This window comes from Schistocerca serialis, chromosome 5 (assembly GCF_023864345.2).
Source record: "Schistocerca serialis cubense isolate TAMUIC-IGC-003099 chromosome 5, iqSchSeri2.2, whole genome shotgun sequence".
Taxonomy (NCBI): Eukaryota; Metazoa; Arthropoda; class Insecta; order Orthoptera; family Acrididae; genus Schistocerca; species Schistocerca serialis.
Window position 1 is genome coordinate 572305089 of NC_064642.1, and position 16270 is coordinate 572321358.

Sequence of the window (16270 nt, forward strand, 5' to 3'; positions counted from 1 at the left end):
GCTGACTAAAACCATGAGTAAATGCTCATGTATTAATAACAAAGTAAAGTAAGAAAAGAGTAGAGAAAAAGTAAGCATAAGATAGTTCCAGAGAGGAAGAGAACTGTTATGGAAAGGAGAGATATGTATGTAAAAAATGTAAACTGTTAACATATGAAATGCTATTATGAGTGATATTACTTGCATAAAGATTATGTATAACATAATGCGTGTTCGATCTGAAGGGGGAAAGGGGGGAGAGGGATATGTAGTGATTTGAGAATTTCTGTGTAAATTCTAGAACTACTCAACCTTCTACCATCTCAAACTCACAATATTCTGGATATGAGTGTGGGATGGTAAACTCCTACCTATTGTGCGTCACATGTCTGTGTGTGAAGGTTTAAAATCAGTCGCGGGAAGAAGGTACATGTGGCAGTCGAACGGCACCGACAAGTATCTGTCAGACAATCCATAGATGGGTTAGTGAGTGTGTAAAGAAGAACCATGGAGTTTACATGCCACTCTATGCTTATTTTGTCATTGCCTATTGTTAATTACAACAAGAACAGTTGAAAAAATACTATTGTAGACTCTTGACTCAGCCTTGTTAGAGGTAAGAGGTATTTTCAGACTCTTTTTCTGAAAGTCATGGTGTCTAAGCAGACATTCTTTTGAATGTAAAACAATATGTTTCTAACATATGACTGTACGAGAGACTTGCTGGAAGTTACATGTTTTGTTGAAAGTGAGAAATTGTTATTGTGCTTGAAAGTCAAATACATCGCTGATTGACAAAACATAAAGTTTGTATGGCTACTTATTTCACAAGTAGAAAGAGGCTTGAAAGTTCCTGTTCCTAGAGTTATTCGATGGAGAAGAAGTCAAGAGAGTTTCTAGCAGCCAGCTATCCAGTAAAGAAGAGTGGCTGCAAACCCCAAGTAAATCATCTCATTAAGAAGTGGACGTGGTTTGGGGAAATAACTCATTATTACCCAGACCCACACTCACACTTTAAGACATCAGAGTGTTAGAGTATGTCATCAGCTACATATTTGAATATTTACTGACACTTTTATGTTGTTTTCATAGAAAAAAACATACTTTTATAACAACTTTGATTTAGATATTAGATGATACAGTAGTGTACACCTACATACTATGTTCCAGTGAATAGTGGTTCATCTTACTATGGACCCTACACTCCTCCAGAGCAATGTACAAGTTCTTGTGGTGTAAAAAGCAGTCGTATTTCACACAAACTACTGTGATGTGTAAAATATCCTTCAAAATATTCATTATGTCAGTCTGGGGTTCACACATGTGTTTTACAGAAATTTTTAATTCATTTGTGGCTGTTTGTGTTACTCATCAACATTCATTAGTGGCTGCTCTGTTCACATGATCCAACATGGATAAAATGACAGTATGTATTATGCTGACTGTTAGACGCATTTTATACCTTGGTAACATTGGCTGTCAGAGGAGTCTCAGTTTAGCAGTAGATCATGCCCTGGAATGAGGTCCATTCTGTCTGATATTGTGTCCACCACACCAAGAATGGCTTCTCATCCCCCCCCCTTCTCCTACACAATCACCGTAATATCCTGCTGATCAGTGCAGTCCCCAACAATTGGTCTTTCCTTCTCATCCCATCTGGTAAGTTTCTTCTGACCCAGGATTCTGGCAACTTTTCCATAGCTCTCCCCATTTTTTAAGCCTTGTTATTCCTCTTCCTTCACACCTCTTCCTTCTCCTTTGGCTCTTCTGCCAGAAGATGGAGCCAATGGCTGCTAAAACTTGCACATTTCCTTAACTTTTCTATATTTGTTTGTTTTTTCTTGCTGCCACTTGATGGGTAGATTATTTATCTATCCCATTATATTCTCAAAAATTGATTATTTTTGTTGACATTTTAGTGCTTAAGAATTGTTTGTTGAAAGAATAAAAAGATGTTAATCTTCTTTTAAAACCAATATACACACAGGCAAAGATTTCAACTTTACAAAATATAAACAGTTCAAAGATCACATCACGATCCTATCCAGGTCCTTGATTCCCATTACCTACCAATTCTTATAACATTATTTGAATTTTTTAATTCAATTGCTGCATGGTTTAACTGAAATTCTTGCACCTGAACTTAAATTTATGTGAATCTCATTCATTCCTTTGTAGATAAATGATCAAGATAGTCAAACAAAAATTTCTCTTCCTGTTTACCACTATCTGTCATTTTCTTATTGAATTTAAAATTTTGGCATTTGAACATAATAAATATTTTATTCATTATGCCAATTTAGATTTATGTAGATCATCTTCCAAATGACTTCCAAATGAATCCTTACCCTCTCCCTTAAAACCCACATCATTTCGTCTTTCCCTCTCCTACCCTCTTTCCTGATGAAGCAACTGTGGGTTGCGAAAGCTTGAATTTTGTTTGTGTGTTTGTGTTTATTAGTGTCTCTATCAACATACCAACACTTTCGATGGTAAATTTTATCATCTTTGTTTTTAGATATATTTTTCCCACGTGGAATGTTTCCCTACGAAAGTGCTGGCAAGTTGATGACAAACACAAACATACACACAAAATTCAAGTTTTCGCAACCAACGGTTGCTTCATCAGGAAAGAGGGAAGGAGAGGGAAAGACGAAAGGATGTGGGTTTTAAGGGAGAGGGTAAGGAGTCATTCCAATCCTGGGAGTGGAAAGACTTACCTTAGGGGGGAAAAAAGGACAGGTATACACTCGCACACACACACATATATCCATCCACACATACTTAGTCACAAGCAGACATTTGTAAACGCAAAGAGTTTGGCCAGAGATGTCAGTTGAGGCGGAAGTACAGAGGCAAAGCTGTTGTTGAAAGACAGGTGAGGTATGAGCGGCGGTAACTTGAAATTAGAAATTAGCGGAGGTTGAGGCCTGGCAGATAACGAGAAGAGAGGATATACTGAAGGGCAAGTTCCCATCTCCGGAGTTCTGACAGGTTGGTGTTAGTGGGAAGTATCCAGATAAACCAGATGGTGTAACACTGTGCCAAGATGTGCTGGCCGTGCACCAAGGCATGTTTAGCCACAGGGTGATCCTCATTACCAACAAACACTGTCTGCCTGTGTCCATTCATGCGAATGGACAGTTTCTTGCTGGTCATTCCCACATAGAAAGCTTCACCGTGTAGGCAGGTCAGTTGGTAAATCACGTGGGTGCTTTCACACGTGGCTCTGCCTTCGATCGTGTACATCTTCTGGGTTACAGGACTGGAGTAGATGGTGGTGGGAGGGTGCATGGGACAGGCTTTACACCTGGGGCGGTTACAAGGGTAGGAGCCAGAGGATAGGGAAGGTGGTTTGGGGATTTCATAGAGATGAACTAAGAGGTTACGAAGGTTAGGTGGATGGCGGAAAAACACTCTTGGTGGAGTGGGGAGGATTTCATGAAGGATGGATCTCATTTCAGGGCAGAATTTGAGGAAGTCGTATCCCTGCTGGAGAGCCACATTCAGAGTCTGATCCGGTCCCAGAAAGTATCCTGTCACAAGTGGGGCACTTTTGGGGTTCTTCTGTGGGTGGTTCTGGGTTTGAGAGGATGAGGAAGTGGCTCTGGTTATTTGCTTCTGTACCAGGTCGGGAGGGTAGTTGCGCGATGCGAAAGCTGTTTTCAGGTTGTTGGTATAATGGTTCAGGGATTCCGGACTGGAGCAGATTCGTTTGCCACGAAGACCTAGGCTGTAAGGAAGGGACCGTTTGATGTGGAATGGGTGGCAGCTGTCATAATGGAGGTACTGTTGCTTGTTGGTGGGTTTGATGTGGACAGACGTGTGGAGCTGGCCATTGGACAGATGGAGGTCAATGTTAAGGAAAGTGGCATGGGATTTGGAGTAGGACCAAGTGAATCTGATGGAACCAAAGGAGTTGAGGTTGGAGAGGAAATTCTGGAGATCTTCTTCACTGTGAGTCCAGATCATGAAGATGTCATCAATAAATCTGTACCAAACTTTGGGTTCGCAGGCTTGGGTAACCTAGAAGGCTTTCTCTATGCGACCCATGAATAGGTTGGCGTACGAGGGGGCCATCCTGATACCCATGGCTGTTCCCTTTAATTGTTGGTATTTCTGGCCTTCGAAAGTGAAGTAGTTGTGAGTCAGGATGAAGCTGGCTAAGGTGATGAGGAAAGAGGTTTTAGGTAGGGTGGCAGGTGATCGGCGTGAAAGGAAGTGCTCCATTGCAGCGAGGCCCTGGACGTGCAGAATATTTGTGTATAAGGAAGTGGCATCAATGGTTACAAGGATGGTTTCTGGGGGTAACAGATTGGGTAAGGATTCCAGGCGTTCGAGAAAGTGGTTGGTGTCTTTGATGAAGGATGGGAGACTGCATGTAATGGGTTGAAGGTGTTGATCTACGTAGGCAGAGATACGTTCTGTGGGGGCTTGGTTACCAGATACAATGGGGCGGCCGGGATGATTGGGTTTGGAAATTTTAGGAAGAAGGTAGAAGGTAGGGGTGCGGGGTGTCGGTGGGGTCAGGAGGCTGATGGAGTCAGGTGAAAGGTTTTGTAGGGGGCCTAAGGTTCTGAGGATTCCTTGAAGCTCTGCCTGGACATCAGGAATGGGATTACCTTGGCGAACTTTGTATGTAGTGTTGTCTGAAAGCTGACGCAGTCCCTCAGCCACATACTCCCAACGATCAAGTACCACGGTCGTGGAACCCTTGTCCGCCAGAAGAATGACGATGGATCAGTCAGCCTTCATATCACGGATAGCCTGGGCTTCAGCAGTGGTGATGTTGGGAGTAGGATTAAGGTTTTTTAAGAAGGATTGAGAGGCAAGGCTGGAAGTCAGAAATTCCTGGAAGGCTTGGAGAGGGTGATTTTGAGGAAGAGTATGTGGGTCCCGCTGTGACGGAGGACGGAACTGTTCCAGGCAGGGTTCAATTTGGATAGTGTCTTGGGGAGTTGGGTCATTAGGAGTAGGATTAGGATCATTTTTCTTCATGGCAAAGTGATATTTCCAGCAGATAGTACGAGTGTAGGACAGTAAATCTTTGACGACGGCTGTTTCGTTGAATCTGGGAGTGGGGCTGAAGGTGAGGCCTTTGGATAGGACAGAGGTTTCGGATTGGGAGAGAGGTTTGGAGGAAAGGTTAACTACTGAATTAGGGTGTTGTGGTTCCAGATTGTGTTGATTGGAATTTTGAGGTTTTGGAGGGAGTGGAGCTGGAAGTAGGAGATTGAGTAGATGGGAGAGACTGGGTTTGTGTGCAATGAGAGGAGGTTGAGGTTTGCTGGAAAGGTTGTGAACGGTGAGTGAGTTGCCTTTCCGGAGGTGGGAAACCAGGAGATTGGATAGTTTTTTGAGGTGAAGGGTGGCATGCTGTTCTAATTTGCAGTTGGCCTGTAGGAGGATGTTGTGAACAGCCGGTGTGGATGTGGGAGAGGAAAGATTGAGGACTTTTATTAAGGATAGGAGTTGAAGGGTGTGTTCATTGGCTGAGTTGATGTGTAGGTGAAGGATTAGGTGAGTGAGGGCAATGGATTGTTCAGTTTGGAACTGGTATAGGGACTGATGGAATGTATTGCGAATACATAGAAAGAAGGATCCTTTATTGTATGATTATATGATAGCGGAACAAAGACTGGTAGCAGTTACTTCTGTAAAATATCTGGGAGTATGCGTGCGGAATGATTTGAAGTAGAATGATCATATAAAATTAATTGTTGGTAAGGCGGGTACCAGGTTGAGATTCATTGGGAGAGTCCTTAGAAAATGTAGTCCATCAACAAAGGAGGTGGCTTACAAAACACTCGTTCGACCTATACTTGAGTATTGCTCATCAGTGTGGGATCCGTACCAGATCGGGTTGACGGAGGAAATAGAGAAGATCCAAAGAAGAGTGGCGCGTTTTGTCACAGGGTTATTTGGTAACCGTGATAGCGTTACGGAGATGTTTAACAAACACAAGTGGCAGACTCTGCAAGAGAGGCGCTCTGCATCCCGGTGTAGCTTGCTCGCCAGGTTTCGAGAGGGTGCGTTTCTGGATGAGGTATCGAATATATTGCTTCCCCCTCCTATACCTCCCGAGGAGATCACGAATGTAAAATTAGAGAGATTAGAGCGCGCATGGAGGCTTTCAGACAGTCGTTCTTCCCGCGAACCATACGCGACTGGAACAGGAAAGGGAGGTAATGACAGTGGCACGTAAAGTGCCCTCCGACACACACCATTGGGTGGCTTGCGGAGTATAAATGTAGATGTAGATGTAGATGAAGGAATAGAGCATGCTTGCTCTTTGTACTGAACATACAGCTCCTCAGGCACGCGCTGCAAACATTTGTCCACACCGATCGACTGTCCCTATTGCCATATTCTCCCGATACATGTCCATCCTGCACACACAGATAACAGCGGCAAGGTAGACACATCTCCATTCTCTCACCCTTGTACTTAAGATACTGGGTGTTTGAGACTGTGAAAAGCCAAATGTCTCTAGAATTTACACTAAAATTCTTGAGGTACTACATATCCCTCTCCTTAGCTTGAACACACGATATTTTATACATATTCATTATGTACAATTACACAAGATAATTTCTTAACTTTTAACAATGCCTCTCTTTCTACTAATAACCATGCATATTTTATCACAATTATAATACATGACCCTTTCAATCCATATTGGAGTTATCTCTGTTTTCTATTCCTCTTACAATCATAAATTACTGGTGTACATAACTCATGAATACTCTGCTGCTTTGTTCTTACGTCCTGTACTACTTTTTCTAAGTATGTACTTATTCATTATCCATTGTGATCTGGAGGAACTCTGGGTAGAATAAAAGTGTTCCCTTCTTGGATATTTGTAAACTCAAAACTTAATGAGGCTATTTATGCATAGAGTTCAAACTTACCAGACTCATCCCTTTAAAAGTGCGACTTCTGTCATGATACTGCCCTTTTTCCCTTTAGGAACAGTACCCATATCTTACATGGCTTGGTCCTAGGGGTACCCTTTCTCCTTCTGTTTTGGTAGGTATGCCCCTTTCTTATTCCTATCTCCCTATGGTACAGGTCAATCCCCTTCTTGGTGCCCCTGTCCACGTAGTATAGGTCAGCTTTTAACAGGTCTGCCTATCCACCCTTTTTCTCATACACTAAATGTCGAGTGTGCCCTCCATATCCTTCTTGAGTAGGCCTCCTGGTTCATTGCCCTAGCCTACAGCTTTATGTATACTATACTTAAATATTCTCTGGTAAAATTACTCTACTTTACACCTTAACTCCATTTTCCAATACTCCATCTAACACCCTAGAGGACCCCCTCATCGAGCATGATTGGTACCTTGTCATATCACAGTATCAAGTACCTAAAAAAAGGCAAATTAAGAGTCTTTTTATACATTTTCTATTTTTGGTACTTAGAAAAAACATTGACATATTCATTATTGAAAAAATATTGAGCTTAAAACTTTTTCAATTTAGCCATCATTGTTATTGTTAAATTTTTGATTATTGCTCAAAATCTTTGTCTTCAAATCTGGGTGTTTAGTATAACAAACTCCTTAAAAAAATAAAAATTGAGTATGAACTGAAAATGGCAGGAAAAAATTAAAACTGAGTGTATTGATTTTTCAAGTATACTACACTTGAGATTGCATTTACAAGTAATCAGAGTTATATTTTCTAATTTTTCTGGTAAGCTTAACACTGATCTTGGATGGGTTAGGTTCAAGGGACGCTGATGATTTAGATTGAATGGACACTGACAACTTCGGTTCGTGAGTCACTGACTTACTTGCTTGATCATCAAAAGCATTACCTTCCTCTTCATCTGTAGGCCTTTCTCATTTTAACGAACCACTTTTTAACCAACAGTCCATTTTTAACTACGCAAATTGTAGCTTCTGTGAAAAACTATGCTTTGCAAACACTACTGTTTTAATACAGAATATTGAATATGTAAACAACACGGTCTGTGAAAGCACTGGCAATAAATTAACAATGGCCAATTGTCATCTGAAATGCGAATTTCTGTGTAAAGTGACTGTCAGTTGTCAGCTGCAAAGAGGCAGCGAGTGCAGTCTAATGGCATACAGCAGAACTATTTGCATCTATCTAATTCTAGTTTTGTGCTAGAGTGTGCTAGTCTCAGTTGGCTCTAGGAAGACGCTAGACGCAGAAAGCATTCACTAAAGTTCTGATCATGAAGGAAGTAGCCAAAAAAATATCTGTTATCATACGAAATATATTTAATATATTTTTTATTCTAATAGCATCTTGTGGACTCCTCTGGCATAGTGTGCGGACCCCTGGAGGTCCGCGAACCACCTGTTGGGAACCACTGCCCTAGAGTCCTCTTTCACCCTTCCCTTTCACCACATAAACAGATATCATGCACACACATAGTAGATGCTATGTCTACCTGTATTTACCAACTCCCATTAGCTACTATGCCTTTTCTCCAAGGACTTGCACGGCACATGTAAATATATATTTGAGAGCTGCAAAAAAAAAGATGCACAACCGTCACATTTCAACAATGTAATATGTGCATCGACTCAGATGTACATATATCTTTATTCCTCTACATCCCTTGACAATTCTGGCACCACTTTAGGTTCCTAATTTGTAATTCTCCTGTTTGTGTTTAAGTATCTTTGCATGAATGTAGATGTGTGTTCATGTATCCTGATTCTTCAGCCTACTTATACAAGTTGAAGGTTATTAGAAGCCACAGAAAAAAGAAGGACTTCAGTGGTAGAAGTATGTACATATGGAAAGAGGGAAAGATAGACTGGTACTGAGATGAGAAGTAAGAAAGGAAAAAGTGGAGATGGTTGCTAAGATCGAAGACGTGAAAGAAGATAGCCCCCAAAGACAGGAAACCCTTCCCACCCCCCTTCCCCAGGATCCCTACTTCGCTGGTACTTGAGAGAGAAGCCAGAGGAGGTATGATGTTAAATGTCTCCTACAGAATAGACATTCTCACCTTCACTTTTGAAGCCCCCGAAGAAAAATCTTAGCAACACCTATGGAATGCCAAATGGTGAAGAATCAGTTACACTTGTCTGTGAGGGTTGTCTGAAAGGTGGGGTGTGTGATTAGTGTTAGTCATGTTTGTACTTGCACTACCCACCCCTTCCCAAAAGTGATACAAACCCTCCCATTTACATTACATCTCACAAAAGGTATAAAATATTCTCTAAAAATACAAAATTATACACAACAATCAAATAGTGGTTTAGCTAATCACTTTACTAATATTATACACACATAAAATATTCTTTTCAGTTTCTGACATCTATATATTGTTTTGTTTGAATAGTACCCTGATATTACCTTTATAATAGTACTATATTCTATTTGACTCATTTCATGTCTAGAGATCAGTGTTCGATTCTCTTAAATTGGTCCCAATCTTGTAGTCATATCTGGTTTCCTAACTACTAACATTATAGGAGAGTTTAAGAATTCAAGAACAGATTACAGAATAGTTTAAGAATTGAAGGGAATTCAGTGCAGGAAAACTAATCCTGGAAGGAACACCAAAAACAACTCGGGAGCCGGCGGTCGTCACTCCGCCCATTAACACAGAATGTTTACGTACCTGGGGGGAACATGTGACTCTGCCCTAATCCCATGGATATGACATTAACCTCACTTGATTGCTTACGGACCAATACTTCTCGTTAAATTTTATGTGAAAGCACCCCCCCGCCCAACAAAACAATTACCATTCTACTAGGAAGCACTACATTAAGTAAAGTTATTTTATGTTCTAATCTGTTCTGGACAGGTCTGAATTCTCTCCATGAGTTGTCTAGTTGTCTATAACCTTGTTAGTGTCATTGGGTTTGTAAAAAGAAACAGTTGCAACATTTCTGGAGGTTGTACTCCCAGTAATTTCTCGATCTATAATTAGCTCAAAAGGTTCTGCCAGACTTCTTACATTTATGTCAAGGTTGACTATTTTTTCTTTGAAATTTTTTTCTACATTATTTACTCGCAAACTGGCATCTTGTGTAGTAACAGCTCATATACTAATGATTGAATAATCAATATTAATTCCTTAGGTCGAACTGTGCTCTCTTTCAAAATATCCATTTCCTGTCTTACAGAATGAGATTTAAGATTACATACATTTTCACAAAATTTTAATTTTTCACTAAATTCAGATTCTACATTATTACATTTATCCTCAATATCAAATGCTAGTTTTTTAGCTAAATTCTGAAATCGCTCATCCAGTCTCTGGTTAAATTAAGTAAATAGTTGATTAACATGAGTATTCAAAGAACTAGTGATTTCTGTCTTTAAATCTAACTTCAGATCTTCTACCTTATTATTTAAAGAGTCAAATTCAGTCTTTAATAAAACTATATTTGCTGCTTGACTGTCAAGGTTTCACTTTGATTACTTAAAATTTCACTCTGAGCATCTAATATTTTACTTCAAGCCAGTCAGGCCCTTCTTTAGCAATTCTCATAGCCATGGCTGGTTCTGATGCCTCTCCAACTTGTTGTATACTGTCCATGCTTCTTTAGGCCGTAGCTCTTGTGAGCATCTAATACTAATTTCAATTATACCAATTACACAGTTAAAGTCCCCCCCCCCCCCCCCCCTTGTATTTTGTAACATGTCTTACTAGAAGAATAAAGTTTTTATTTCACGCTCACCCAGCGTACAATTCTCACTGCGTGGGTGAGCGAATGTGTAATTAGCGCCGGTGGATATCACTGGTGCCGGCAGCATTGAACATGGGTTTCTGTGACATCAGCAAGCAGACACAGAGTCAGCACTGGTGAGCAGCAGCTGGTGCAGTCGGTGTCGGTGACTGCTAACTGCGTCAGCATCAGTGCAATGTAAATGTGTGAAGACTGCTTACTCTCCACACCCGATCTTCTTAGTCGAAAAATTGAGGTTTTCTCTCCAGTTTTCTTCACTATTACTTTCCCAAGTCTTTTACTGGAATGCACCCGCAACTTTCTTCCACTGGTTTATTGGACTCAATACAACTATTGGAAACAGTTCTGGTAACTTGTTATGTCCGGTAGCTATAGCAACTTATAATATCTTCTTCTCTTTTCTGTCGTAAAATTCCCATTTTCTTCAGGTCCTGTCACTTAGGTAACCATGTTCTAATGGTCTTCGAACAACAAGAGACTGTGTGATACTGGGGTGAAAGACTCACACGTTTCTCGGAGTTGACTCACGTATTGTGTGCAGCCAATCTTCTTCTCGGGTCAGATGGCTGCATCAATCTTCACAAACTCTTCTTCTCTGAAGACTCTAGCTGGTTAAGGGAATTTCAAAATAGACTTCTTTTCTACACTTGAAATGATTCTGTACTCTCAGGGTACTTTTGTTCAACTCTGTTACATTTTCATCTCCACAATAAAACAACTTCACAAATTTCACATAAGCATTAAACTCTCATGAGTCAGCCCTGTCTTGGGTCCATTAGAAACTAACACATACAATTATAATGTGTCTGGTTTAATAACCACTATAAAACCAGTTCTTGCTGCTAGCAAGTCCATCACCCGAAAGTCAAATGTAAAAGTCTTTTTTTCAATACATAATTCATTTGTTCACAACAATACAGCTGTTACACCATCAAGGAATAGAGCATGCTTGCTCTTGGTACTGGACATACAGCTTCTCAGGCGCATGCTGCAAACACTTGTCCGTGCCGATCGACCATCACTATTGCCGTATTCTCCCAACACACCTCCATCTTGCACACACAGAAACTGGTGGCAAGGTAGACACATATCCATTCTCTCACCCTCATACATTAAGATACTGGGTGTTTGAGACAGTGGAAAGCCAAGTGTCTCTAGAATTTACACTGAAATTCTTGAGGCACTACACTTATGCCATCATCAGATATAAACTGACGTCTTTCAAGGTTTACTGATTTTTTTTTCCGGCAGTGTATATATAATACATATGTATGTATGTAGGATACAAAGGGGAAATGTTGGTGCCAAAAATCTCAAAAATTTCATGACCGATTTACTTCAGGTTTTTACTTGTCAAAAAAATACAGGTTTTCTGTTAAAACCAACTGCAAAAAAGAAAATGCTGTGCCATGCTCTGCTGTAAATATATGCAGTTCTGTTTTCTTTCTCACAATAAATTATAACTACAAAAGCAGTTGCATTTAAATAAATAGAAAAACTGATCAGTCCTTCTGTTACTCCTTTATTACTCACCTGAGAGACTTATATTAAAGACACTTGATATCCTTAACATGCAATATAATGTTCAAGTTGAGTGATTGTCAACCACATTTTTCTGATGTAGATACATATACAAACATTCATAAGCTATACTTAGTAGAAATACCAACTGCAAACCACCCTTACTGTCTCTTCACATTCAGTGAACGTCACTGTTAGAGAACGGAATTTTACAGTTTTAAAAATTAAAGTATCTCAAACCTAAATTCCAGGGTTTAAATTTGCACATAAACAATGCAGTCAATAGGACAAAAAGAAAGTATGCAAAACTGACATTCTCTGATGGGATCCACTTTTTCTTTTACACCACTCAGAGCACATTTGATGTTAATTAACACTGTAAGTATTATATTGGAGAAACAAGGTTCACAACACCATTGCCCTTGAAGTTTTTCCTCTGGATGATATGATACTCTCATTCATCAGCAGAATTGTGATCAGTGGCTATTGCTAAATTGTTGTCTTTTTTATCTAATTCTTCATCTATATGAGTGATGTCTGTCTTTATTCAGCAACTACTAACTTCATCAAACTTAGGATCATTAAGATTGACACATTTCTACAAATACATTTTGTGCTACTAAGAAAACAGGTACAGAGTTCACAAAACATGGTCTAAGAGATCCCAACATGTGTCAGCAACGCAAGTTGGCAACATATGAAGAATGCTATAGTGAGCCGCCAACAAAATGTTATGTAGTTTGTGATTTAAGGAGGGTAGTTTGAGTATAGAAACACTCCACCAAAATTTACATTAGAGAGTGAGATCAGAAATTCACTTGCAGTCTGAGAGACCACATCTCATAACTTGAGGGTTGAACCATTGTGGGTCTTCCTCATCCCTTAAGACCTTGCACAGAACATATTTGTCTAAGGCGTATTGCATGATGCTTTTGAATTTGTTTCCATTTGTGCTTCAAATCTTCATCCTCAGCATAGAAATTTCGTGTTGATGACAGTCACTCTGCAATTCAACGTCATTTGGCAAAATATAGCTTAGTGGCATAGCTACCAGAGCATCATCTGTGTCTACCCTTTAACAGGGAATGCTCACAGCCATAAAGCTCAGTATGGTGCAGTCATGTGAAGCAAGCCGGTAACCATGCCATGGAGACATGCTCATGTTTCCTACAGCCAACTGAGAAAGTTTGAAAGGGTTCAAATTGTGACCTTCTGAGTGGCAGGATATCCTTTTCAGAATTGCCACACAAGTTGGACATGCTGCATCAGTTGTGCAACAATGCTAGTATCAGTGGTTGCATGAACATTCTCACACTCGTAGATGAGTTTCCGGAGTACACACAGAATAGATGCCCAGCAGGATCATCATATTGTAAGGGCAGTAGTGGCAGATGGTACCGCTACCACAGCACAGATAAGAGGATGATGTGTCAGCATGTGTCAACCTTCTTAAATTGGTTCTCAAACAAAATAAAATGTGCAATTAATGCTGTGTACATGAAAATAAACCCATTTGGAGAGTCAGGCATATTAGAGCACTCACTTCTGGGACATGGGGAGGTGTGCTAGCCCCACATCACACCTGCTTTGCAGAGTAACGGTATGGGCTAGTATGCTGACCAGTCTGGATGTGGTTTGTAGAGGGTTTTCCACATCATTCTAGGTAAATACTAGGCTGGTTTTCACATTGCACCTCAGTTACACTATATGCTTACAGTTTGAAAACTGTGCCACATTTGCCCATGCAGTACACACTAGCAGTAGACAGAAGGGGTACAAGGATTCTCCTCCATGGGAAGCTAGCTGAAGCTTTAAATTGTCTTTGTGAGTAGCAGCTCCATTGTAGTAATAATGTGTATACAACATTTGTTGGTTTGCAATGAAACTGGAAAGAAGGAAGATTAGTGTTTAATATCTCATCAGCAATGAGGTTGTTGGAGATGGAGAACAAGTTCAGATTAGGGAAGGATGGGGGAGGAGATCATCGGTGCCCTTTCAAAGGAACCATCCCAGCATTTGCTTTGAGTAGTGTAGGGAAATCATGGAAAATTTGAATCTGGATGGCTGGATGGGGATTTGAACCATTGTCCTGCCAAATACAAGGCCAGTGTGCTAACCACATTGCTCTGTGTGACGTTCGAGAAGCCTGAAACAAGACCTGATTCAGCACTCGCTGGATAAATGGCACTGCAAAGGAAGCACATAAAAATAAAAAAAATGTTTCTGTACCTATGTCCTAATCAGTAACTGTGCTATATAGTGAGTGGTTCCAAAGTTTTTATTCCACTCATGTTTTTCAAGTGTCATATTAAACTGGAAGTTGGGGACAAAAAACATGTGATCTCCAATGTCTTAGGTTCTTTTAGTATATGTAATGGTTAACTGCAAAAAAAGAATTCATTGGTGATACTAATATTCTAATAAAGGATCTGAAAACAATCATTACAGACCATAAAATGTTACCTTTATGCAAAAGAAATCAGTTTACTTCCTTTATTATGTAGCTATTGGTGATAGTATATTACTGCATGGCTATCTTCAATCTTGAACTGATTGCCTGTAATGTGTTATACCACTCTATTGGAAAATAAGTTTATTTATTATTTTTGAAACAAAAGAAAAAACACTGAATCTGCAAAGTTGTCTACTTATTAAATATGTTGAGTAACTTTGGTTGTTTTTAAATTAGGACCCACTTAAGTCCACATATGTCTGCATTGTGATCACATATATACAACTATGGTTGGTTCACCACGAAACTCATTAACAACGAGGTTGAGCAGCCAGAAACACTGGTAATGTGTGCGTCAGCTGCATTTGTATGACAGTGTGTATGTGTGTGTGTATGTTGTCTAGTTCAGGAGAAGGCCTTTTGGTTGAAAGCTTACTTGTTTGACAATATTTTTTGTTGTGACTGTGACTCAACACCTCCTCTATATGGTGAATAGCAATCTACCCTTTTTATAATATTATCATTATTCCATCCTGAATTTTCCAATTTAAATCATTTTTACATATTGTTTTCCACGAGACCGATAAAATATGTTATTTTTGCCTTCTGGTGGAGTGCAATAACATGCCTGTAGTAAGTAGAACCCCTAACCCACATAATAAATGTATCCTTTACAAATGGAGTTTTCCTTGACCTACTGAAGACTTCTAAAATTACCCCACTTCACAAAAAGGGCCCTAAAAATGATGTAGCCAATTACAGGCCCTTAGCGCAACTCAGCTCATTCTCAAAAACATTTGAAAAATTATTTTACACCAGACTGGAAGACTTTACTAATAAACTATCCTTATTAACAAAACACCAGCATGGTTTTAGAAAGCAGACGACAGCTACCACAGTTATTTATGAGTATCTCAACAAAACCTTAAAAGCACTGTACAATAAGGAAATCACTACTGGAATCTTTTTAGATTCATCCAAAGCCTTTGATGTAACTAACCATACCATACTTCTTAAGAAGTTAGCAAATAAAGGTATAAGAGGAATTGCAAACAAATGGTTAGAATCTTACCTGTCAAACAGATTTAAAAAAGTTGAAATAAATTTTGAAAAAAAGAATACAACCACCCATCAATCTACTGTCCACTCCTCTGACACAATGCCTATTAGATATGGTGTGCCACAAGACTCAATCCTGGGACCCATACTGTTTCTGCTATACATTGATGACATAAGCACGAAGCTTGCTACAGGACATACCACACTATTTGCCGATAACACTAGTATACTGATAAAAGGTACTGATACAGAGGACCACAACCAAAAAATTAAACCGCTTATGTCGTCACTCTGCAAATGGTTCAACGAGAACAAACTGATTATAAATATACAGATAACAATATACATCAACTTCAGACTCTCATCCCAAAAACAAGAAATGCCCAATCGGATTCTAAATAACCAAGAGCTTATGTGTGTGGACTCGGTCAAGTTTCTTGGCATATGGCTTGAAGAAAATCTTAAGTGGGAGACTCACACAAATTATATCTTAAAAAAACTATCAACTGTTTGTTACATTTTAAGGACACTCAAAAAATCAGTCACAAAATCTGTTCTCATACATGTATATTAT

At 39.6% G+C, this 16270-nt stretch overlaps 1 protein-coding gene across 1 annotated transcript in view; it reads left to right on the forward strand.

Annotated features, from left to right (window-relative positions):
• Positions 1-16270, forward strand: part of LOC126482097 (dynein axonemal heavy chain 7-like) — a 482833-nt gene that overhangs the window by 316621 nt on the left and 149942 nt on the right. The gene's annotated exons all lie outside the window — the stretch shown is intronic.